We start from the raw sequence: 10,936 nt of genomic DNA, 5'->3' as shown, positions 1-10,936 counted from the left end.
TTCGTTGTTGCAATTAAATAAACGAAAACAAATGAAGGTGGTGAATAGTGTTGCCAGCTCCGCAACAATATCTTTTTAACTTGGTAGAAGATTATAAGGTGGTGACGCGTCGACATAAATGCAAACAAACATACACTATCAATGTATTTTGTTTTGTAATTCTCTGAACAATTTGAAATTAATGTATTTAATTGGAACAAGTGCAGAATACATACATTTGTCAAAAAAAAAAATAAAATAAAAAATTGAACGGTAATTCTGCGTAGAACACCTTTCTGCATAGACGGCCTTCGGCCACGTTTATAAAAAATAACCCTGAGCTACGCCATGCCAAGTCCGGGTGTGTGGTATAACCGTGGCTACTGCCACGGTGATGTCCTTCTGCGTAGTACACCCTTCTGCGCAGCACCCCAAATAATATTAGACTACAATTATTAAAAGTGTTTTACAAAAACAAAATACATTAATAGTGTATATTTGTTTGCATTTATGTCGACGTGCCACCACTTTATAATGTTCTACCAAGATAAAAGGATATTGTTGCGGAGCTGGCAACACTATTCACCACCGTCATTTGTTTAATTGCAACAACGAAAAAAGCGACAATAGTACCGACGGGTTTTCCCCGAATAACTTTTAAACGAGATTAAAAATGCAGTTTCTGCTTTCGGATTCTGAATCTTGACGCAAATACGCGTCTTTTGATACCGCTATCGACATGTGCGGCCCAAATTTTAAGTGCAGGACTTAAGTTGAAATTTTACTAAATTTGGAAATTAAAAAGCTTATATTTCATAAACTAAGAGTTTCCTAGAGTTTCGGATGATAATTTTGTGATTTTTAGGACCCCTCTACCCCTTCAAATCAGCAAAAGTTTGAAAATCGTGGCACCTTATATAAAATCCAACCCCCATAGCCAACCAATTGGTTTTTGGTTTTTCGGCATATCCAAAACCTAAAAATATTTGAGTGTGGAATTTATTAACTTTTTGTAGATTTTATTCATTTTTTTGGATACATTATGACTAAGAGACTTATTTTTTATAGAATATGTTTGTAATTTTTGGCGTTTTCTACATTTTTATGAAATTTACGATTAATGGCGCCTTAACCTAAAAATCGTGAAAAAATGAAGAAAACGCCTAAAATTCCAAACATATTCTACAAAAAATAAGTCTCTTAGTCAAAACGTATCCAAAACAATAAATAAAATATACAAAAAGTTAATAAATTCCTCATCTCAAATATTTTTAGCAAATATTTTAATCAATTGGTGGGCTATGGTATGGTTATGGCGTTAGCGTTATGTTACCATTAATCGATTATATTGATTTCCATAAGGTAGGTTCGATCAGCTGTTTTATCTGGTTGTGGTTATATGGTTATAAGTCATCATTAATTGGCCCTTTAGCTCTGTTTGTTTTTTTTACATCTATAGACGTTTACGCTTAAACTTTATATGGACTGCTAAGCATCAAACTTCAAATACACCTCTGAAATTGCTGCGCATAAAATTAGTACTACTAAATTTCACAAATCACCCAAGAAGATTGCCCATTGCGCATGTAAACATTAGATCAGCTGGTTTTTATGGGCAATTCATACGCCATTTTCTTTTAGCTCTTGTTTGTTTCTCTCTTTCTGTGACGTAGATGCGCAGAACGAAGCAATTCACCTTTTTCAACTGCATTGCTGAAAAAATCAACTGTATTTCAGAAAAGCTCAAATGAGTTTAGAGAAGGCCAAATGTGTTTTAAAAATTCAAAAATAAATTTCAGATATTCCAATTGTATTTCATAAAACCTCAAATTAATTTCAGAAAAGCTCAAATGTATTTCAGAAAATGCCAACTATAATACAGATTTCCTAATTGTATTACAAAAAACCTCAAATGTATTTCAAAAACCTCAAGAAGACACAAAAGTATTTGAAGAAAGTAGCTCTCCCATGGTAGAACAAAAGAACGTAACTGTTTTTGTGAAAACTGCGGGAAATTAAGGATTGGCGTTAAAGTCCTTGGCGCATAGTCATAGTCAAAATAAAATTGGTGTTATGTCTAGTTGCAGCTTTTTTGACAAATAGCTCATACCAAATTATGTCAAAAAGCTGCAACTAAATTTAAAACCTATTTTATTTTGATTATGACTATGCGCCCATATCTCCACGAAGTATCAAGTTATTTCAAAGACCCTTTATACTTTAGGATATAATTTAGATCTCTCTCGTAGTTTCGGATTAAATACTAAAAATTTAACGTTATGCGCTTAGCAAATGGCACGATTTAAGCCCTTCATATATAATGAAAAGTACGCAACTTGGCCTTAAGTTCTATGAAATTATAACACAAAATTTTTTTTCAAACGTTTTAATTTTTTCGTTTCAACAAAAGCACGTAACTTCAGTTAATTTTAAGACGACGATATTTTAGAGTCCGTTGCTGTTTATGTAACAAAGCTTTTGGAAAAGCTTCTAAGGATATTGAAGTTAACGATACATTAGCTGATTGTATTACCGCTATACAAAATTCATTAACTTTTTTTCTGATGTTGTTGTTGTCGTTGTAGCGATTAGGTTACTCCCCGAAGGCTTTGGGGAGTGTTATCGATGTGATGGTCCTTTGTCGGATACAGATCCGATACGCTCCGGTAACACAACACCATTAAGGTGCTGGCCCGACCATCTCGGGAACGATTTATATGGCCACATTAAACCTTCAGGCCATCCCTCCCTCCCCACCGCCGCTCGAAGGTGAGGTTGACAATTGGGTTGGAGAAGCTATATATTGCGCTACACAACCCCTTGAATCCCCTTTTTCTGATGCTTTGGCTTTCGTGGCATGGAAATATAATTCAAGTTTTGTTGTTATTTTAATTGATTCGCTATCTTTTTAAACTTTGTAACTTGGTAAATTTTTCATTTATGTAGAGCAAAATGTAAAACTTGATGAACTTTTATGAAATATTTGGGACTTTCTTAATAATATTTAATTTTTTCTGAAATACATTTGAAAACTCTGAAATACATTTGAAATTTTCTAAAATAAAATTAATGTTTTTTGTTAAACAATTTGAATATCTGAAATCCATTTGTGGTTTTCAGAAACAAATTTGATCGTTTTTTAAATTTATTTGAGCTTTTCTGGTATACAATTGATTTTTCTGAAATACATTTGATCTTTTCCGAAATACAGTTGGAAAAGGTGTAGACTGTATTTCTCTTAGGTATATTCCTTATCATTTTTCGGAATATAGTCTACACACTTATTAGGAGGGAGGATGTAGATTGTATTTCTCTTATATGCCTTATCCTTTTTCGGAATATAGTCTACACACTTATTAGGAGGGAGGGCAACAAAAAATGTAGGGAAAAAATAAATAAATGCAGGGCTCGATAACCTCCATAGAGAATTTAGGCCGAACTTCTCTTCCAACTTGCGTCGTGCCTTTTTTAATTTTCCTACAAGTTGGCGGGAAGGGACCTTCATGCTTATAATGACTCCGAACAGCATCTGCAAGGAAATTGAGTTTTCACTGAGAAGATTTTCATGACAGAAATACACCCGGAGCCCGATTAGAAAATTTTGTTCTAATTGAAAAAACTTTCTTAAAATTTGATGTTATATTTAAGTTTGTAAACCCAAGAAGATCTGGAGAACCCACGGAACCATTAATAATATCGAAAATAAACATAAGTAAAAGAACAGACTTTCTACCAGCGAGGGAAATAACACTAAAAACTAAGTGGCCGAAGAGCAAAACGAATGAAATTCTTCTGCACTCTTTCATCTCTGAAAGAATGTTAGAGATGAATTGGATTCCATATTGCTGAAGCATACTCCAATTTATACCGCACAAAGGAATTGTATAGCATCTTAAGCATAACACGATACAAAAGCCAAGTTCGGATAAGCTTTAGGTAACTATAATGTAATTGACATGATTACCAGAGCTATAAACAGCTACAGCCAGTTACCGGCCACCGTGGTGCGGGGTTTACACCCCGGGTAAAGCAACATCAAAATTTTAGAAATAAGGTTTTTCAATTAGAAGACAATTTTTCTAAGCGGGGTCGCCCCTCGGAAGTATTTTGCAAGCGCTCCGGGTATATTTCTGCCATGAAAAGCTCTCATTGAAAACTCATCTGTCTTGCAGATGCCGTTCGGATTCGGCATAAAACATGTAGGTCCCGCCTGGCCAATTTGTAGGGAAAATTAAGAGGAGAACGACGCAAATTGGAAGCTCGGCCTTAGATCTCTTCGGAGGTTATCGCGCCTTACATTTATTTTTTTATAACCAGTGTCAAAAACCACACTCAAATCTAGAAATTCAGATACCATATTAAACTCAATATTTAAAACTGAATAATTGGACGGTAATCCAATAAGTGGTTTAGACAGATTCATTTGGAAAGACTTTTTGATATTAGGAGCTAATCTGCTTCCTACACTCCAATCCACAAGCTTATTCAAGTCACTCTAAAGTGCGCAAACATCTGCTGAACAGGAGATTTTACTAAACAGCTTTAGACATCTGCATATAAGAAAAGTTTTGCATGACTAAAACAATAGCCACTGTCGTTAATAAATATCTACTCCGAAAACCATTCAATTTTTTCGCGACACTCTCTATAATTCTGAGCCAGAAGAGTTATGAGAGACCTATAGAGCGAATTTTGTGCTCCCTGAGGAAGGGCTTTATTTTTGAATTGCCTTTTTGGTACAAGATAGAACTTGTCATGGAGAATAGTTTTATTCGCTGTTAATACTGATTCTCAGATAGAAAACAAGAAACAGCAAGTGCTATGTCTTGCACTTACACCAGCAATCATATGCTCCATAACAGATTGATTCTTCACGGTTATATATGTATCTTGCTAAAATAATCTTCTCCTGCATTAGATTAAAAAATCGCACGATTGGGAGTCGTCTCGTTGGAGATCTCGCTTCGTTTCGAAGTCCTTCATAATTCTTAGGGCTCTTTTACTGAGAAAATTTTACGACGTTCAACCAAAAATATGAAGTAATTAATGTAATACCGTTTTCACACAGAAACTTAATCGAATCACAATTATATTTAATGAAGTAATAAAGTTTCCATTTTCATAAAGGAACTTTTGCTTCATTAAGCGAACATCTGTCAGCAGCCCCAAGAAAATATTTCATTTTTACAAAAAATAGTTAAAATTTCGTATCTTAACTATAATACAAAAAAAAAATAAACTGCATGCGGAACTATCAATAGATGTTGCACCTAACAAATATGTGCCTTTTTTTGAAAAAGCCATATTATCTATTGCAGCAAATACAGCGAAAATTAAATTTTTTCGTGTTTTCCATTTTTCGTAAATGATTGAAAATAATTTATTTTTGACATTCGAAGCACCAAGCATAGCCAATTGGATTTTTCACCCGATTAGGCCATTGTACAGGTTTACAAGTATGATATGTATGAGAGGGAAACAATTTCTTTCCCTTTCTAACACACGGCAGTTTGACACTTCGGTCAGTGTCAAACTAGCGTGGAACCCAGTGGAACCTGCGTGGAACATGAGTTTTGACACTGAACGAAGTGTCAAAATTACCGGGGTTGCTTCGTCGAAAGCGACACAGGGAAGCAAAAAAGGGATCGGAATATCAGATATGGGTTGCTGTGATGGTAAATTTCTTTTAACGAATTTAGTAGGAAATTTTAAGTGCACCCATGTGGGTCCTTCAGAAAATTATAAAAAAGTCTTTAATTGGGGTATCTGAGGACGCTTAGTTATTTCAGTATTAAGAATACAAACACGGGAGTTAAGTTTTTCTACCCGTTCAAAAGTTCTCCGCGAAAAACAGTTTGAAACCGAGGTCGACTGCAATAACCCGTCCAAAAAAGCGGAAAGAAAAATGAATAGACGCGTTTTGTCCTGTTGTCAATAGTCCAAAGAGAAAAAGTATTCGAATTATTGGAAGCGAGGCAAAAACGCGTCTATTAATACCTCCCCCGACGGTTTTGGTCGTGTTTTAGCAATCGTCCCCGTAAAAAAGTATCACAATTTGTTAATTAAAATTGTCCAAAATATATGGTTATTAAAGAGATATGTAATTAAGTGTTCGTTTGAAAGTAAATAAGTATATTTCTTTGTAATTTAAGAAAAAAAAATTTAAGCAGTTTTCGATAGCAGCTACTAAACTTTGTTTGGTCCTAAGAAGTACAACAGTGCCAAATAGCATCCACAAAAAAAACGAACAAGAACAAGCATTTTATCAGGTGAGCGTGGCTGTGTATGTGCGTGCTGCTACATATCCTACTTGTAGACCTGTACAATCATTGTTTACTATATAGCAGGGATGCACCTTAACGTTAAGCTAATCGTTTATCAAAAAATTTCCACCGTTTCCGTTGAAACACTTCGAAATATTATCGATAAAGAAATTATCAAGATAAATTGTATCTCGTTTTTAACCGAAACGAAAAGCCTTCGTTAACGTTAAAAACGTTAACAAAAACGTGATACTTTATGTTTGAATTGTGCTGGCAATGCTATAGCCATGGTGAAGCCGTAAGGTGGTAACAGCGAGCGGACATACACACACAAACTGCAAGTAATTTGTTTGTGTAATTCGTTGGTGGTAATGTCTAAAATACTGCGAGAAATGTTCGTACTGTCAAAATTCATGAGAAAAGTTGCTATCAGCTTGGCTAATGCTTTCACCTTTAATGACTCCGCCATCAATCAGCTTTGCCAGCATAGTTTGAAATTAATAATCAACATAAACGATTTGATTTCGTTTTGATATGGCAGAAAACGAAACAAAATCATTTCGTTAATTTGACGTTCTTAACGTTAATGAACGAAACGAAATGACTTTGTTTCGTTTATTAACGTTAATTATCGTAACGAAATGATATCGGTTTGTTGGTTAAGCATGCCTGCTATATAGTTTGACAGCTTAAGTGGAGGTTATGTTGCAAATAGAGTGGAAGGCAGTGGACTAGGCAGTCGAATGTCATATAATGAAGGAATGGTGTTCGGAGATTTTTCAAAGTTAAAAAAAAAAAATGGTAAAAGCTTTAATATAAATAAAACTATTGTTGTAATAACAACAAAAACGCCATATATATTCTGTATACATAAATTGGTAAGGATTATCCCACTTTAAAATTTGAATTAAATAATCTAAAGTTTTGTTTTGAAACTGAGTCGTGAACTGTGCGTGTGAATGTGCGAATTTTCACCGATCAGCTGTTAGTTGCGCTACTTGGTAAAATTTACAATGTGTACAATGGATTAGGCATTCAATAAAGCAATAATGAGATAATTAAGAATTTGTACTTTGCATATATGTAATACTCCTATATTGCTACAAAAGGCTAGGTACTTTCCCAAACATCAGAGTGCCGATATATTGCTGTTTAAATGTTTTTGTTTTTGTATTCAATAATCGAATGTACCTAAATTAAAATTTTTCTTCTTCATGAACCAATAAACAGATCCCGCATTAAAAAATGAGAGAGCAAAAAAATCATAGTTGGCTGGGAAATAAATTTCTCGGCGTGACGTCACGCTTTTGACAACATGTTTTATTGCTAACGCAGTGTTCAGACTTTAAAGGTTTATTTGAGTCGAGTTGAAAACTAAATAGTATTACTACCTAATATCTTTTGGTTGACGTTTTCAATACATATGTACGTATGAAAAGCTGATTTTTTACAAGTGACGATTGGACGAAATTGTTGTTCGTGTCTTAAGACATGTTTGTTCACATTTTTCCTATGGAATCCGAATAGAAGGAGTAAAATGCAAGCAAAAATGTGTCCGGACGCGATCTCTTAATCCTGCCTAAATTCAACATACTGCTCTTCTTGAAGTTTTATATAAAAATTACATACGTTGAGTCAGTAAGGTCAGCTAACCCTCTTCTTCCTATGTTACAAATTGCCGGAGCGTATTCGTTCATCCGCATAACATGACCTAGCTAGCGAAGCTTTCTGTTTTTATTGGCTGCACTATCGTCATATATGCGAAAAGCTCATATAGCTCATCATTATACCTCCTTCGATACTGTTGTTGTTGTTGTTGTAGCAATGCTCGCCCCACCTAATAGCTGCGACCGATCACAAATTGTCATCAATATCCTCTAACGGGAGTCCAAGGAAACTTGCCGTTTCAACAGGGGTGGACCATAAGGAAAGGGGTGTTAGGGGCGTTGGTTCCACATTACAATTAAAGAGATGGTTGGTGTCATGTGGGGACACATTGCAAGCAGGGCATACATTTTGTATGTCGGGGTTGATTCTGGATAGGTAAGAGTTTAACCTGTTACAGTATCCAGAACGAAGTTGAGCAAGAGTGACACGCGTTTCCCTGGGGAGTATGCGTTCCTCTTCTGCGAGTCCTGGATATTTTTCTTCAAGTACTGGATTCACCGGGCAATTCTCGACATAAAGGTCCGACGCCTGTCTATGGAGTTCACCAAGGACCTGCTTGTGTTTTTCCGCTTCATACGGCTGGGTTCTCAGGTGCCGTATTTCCTCAAAATGCTTACGGAGATGACTCCTTAGGCCCCTAGGCGGTGCTGGTTCGTCAATCAGATGTCTGTTGGGATGCCCAGGTTTCTGGGTATTCAACAGAAACTGTTTGGTCAGCATCTCATTTCTCTCCCTGATGGGGAGTATTCTCGCCTCATTATGCAGATGGTGTTCTGGTGACATAAGAAGACAGCCCGTGGCGATTCTGAGAGCAGTATTTTGGCAGGCCTGTAGTTTCTTCCAGTGGGTGGTTTTTAGGCTTGGCGACCATATGGGTGATGCGTAGCACGTAATCGGCTGGCTAATTACTTTGTATGTGGTCAAGAGCGTTTCTTTATCTTTTCCCCAGGTACTGCCAGCAAGGGATTTGAGGATTTTATTACGGCTCTGAATTCTTGGAACAATTGCGGTTGCGTGCGCACCAAAATGTAGATCCTGATCAAACGTCACACCCAAGATTTTGGGGTGTAGGACAGTCGGTAGCGTAGTGCCATCGACGTGGATGTTCAATATGGTCGACATTTGGGGCGTCCATGTTGTAAATAAGGTCGCGGAAGATTTAGTCGGTGACAATGCCAGGTTTCGCGAGGCGAAAAAACTGGAGAGATCAGGGAGATAGCCGTTTATTTTATTGCATAGCTCATCGATCTTTGGGCCTGGGCCTGTGGCCATTATTGTGCAGTCATCGGCGTAGGAAACGATTGTGACTCCTTCCGGTGGTGAAGGTAGCTTAGATATGTAGAAATTAAACAAAAGCGGGGATAGGACACCACCCTGTGGCACCCCTTGTTTAATTCTCCTTTGTTTTGATGTTTCGTTTCTGAATTGCACCGATGCCTGCCGACCACCCAGATAATTTGCGGTCCACCTTTTAAGACATGGGGGAAGGGTAGACCCTTCCAGGTCTTGCAGTAACGAGCCATGGTTGACCGTATCAAAAGCTTTTGATAGGTCTAACGCTACGAGTACTGTTCTATGGTGGGGATATTGATTCAAACCGCAATTTATCTGGGTGCTAATGACATTTAGCGCGGAGGTAGTGCTATGGAGTTTTCTGAAGCCATGCTGATGAGGTGCTAGCTGCAAATGTGCTTGGAAATAAGGGAGCAAAATGGCTTCAAGCGTCTTTGCCACTGGCGATAGGAGAGATATCGGACGATATGACTCATCTACGTTAGCTGGTTTCCCAGGCTTTAGTAGCGGGACCACCTTGGCCATTTTCCATTTCTCGGGTATGACAAAGGTGGAAAGAGACAGGTTGAAGACATGCGCTAAATATTTGAAACCCTCTTTCCCTAGGTTTTTAAGCATCGGCATGGCTATGCCGTCTGGGCCCACTGCTTTGGATGGTTTAGCGCGACCAATGGCGTCCTCAACCTCTCTAGCGGTGATGGTAATTGGTGACGCGCTGAGTTTGTGTTTATGTGCGTGTCTATTGGCTCTCCGTCTATCTTTGTCGACCGTAGGATGCATTATATATTGTCGGCAGAAAGCGCTCGCGCATTTTTTCGCATCCGACAGCACCTTATCGCCAAAGGCGATGGAAACTTTGTCTTTGTGCTTGGTCGGATTCGATAGGGACTTTACGGTGGACCAAAGTTTACCTACACCGGTAGAGAGGTTACAACCTCTTAGGTGCTCTTCCCATTTCGCCCGCTTGTGTTTGTCCACAAGCAATCTGATGCGTTGGTTTATATCCCTTATTTGGGGGTCGCCTGGATCAAGCTGTCCTTCGATACTCGCCGTCGACATCACGGATAGGACTATAAATCCTCCGGAGAATTTTTCTCTCGAATACTCCACGAGCCATCTCATCTTCTCTCGACACCTTCCATCATTCCGAGCCATACATCAGGACAGTTATGAAGAGTGACTTATAGAGCGGGAATTTTGTTCGTCGAGACAGGACTTTACTTTTCAATTGCTTAAAGAAGCACTTGTTGGCAAGACTTATTCTCCGTTTGGTTTCTAGGCCGACATTGTTTTTGCTTTTGATGCCGCTTCCCAAATAGACGAAATCCTTCACAGTCTCCAATTTTGAATCCGTCAACAGTGACGTGGCTACAAAGGACACGATGACAGCAAGTACTTCGTCTTGTCCACATTTACTGCAGGACCCACTTTTTTGCTTCTTTATCTTACACCAGCTCTTCGCCTCCATGTTTGAACAGCCCCGGGGGGGGGGGGGGTATCTCGTCATTACTTGGCACCTTGAGATTTTTTAGCAGTAATATTGCCATTCTCACTTCGCCAAAGTTGGATGCCGGAGCGTGTTTTTCATCATCGGCAATGGGGGTATCGGGTTCGTCTTCACCCACACTCTGTACGTCAGTTACCAGGTCGCCATTATCATTCCTATAGAAATCTGCCCCGGTCTTGAAACCTTCTGTCAGTAAAAGAGTATGAAAAATGTATGATAAACCAAA

This window comes from Eurosta solidaginis, chromosome 3, assembly GCF_040869045.1.
Source record: "Eurosta solidaginis isolate ZX-2024a chromosome 3, ASM4086904v1, whole genome shotgun sequence".
NCBI classification, from domain to species: Eukaryota; Metazoa; Arthropoda; class Insecta; order Diptera; family Tephritidae; genus Eurosta; species Eurosta solidaginis.
This window is presented reverse-complemented; position numbering follows the sequence as displayed.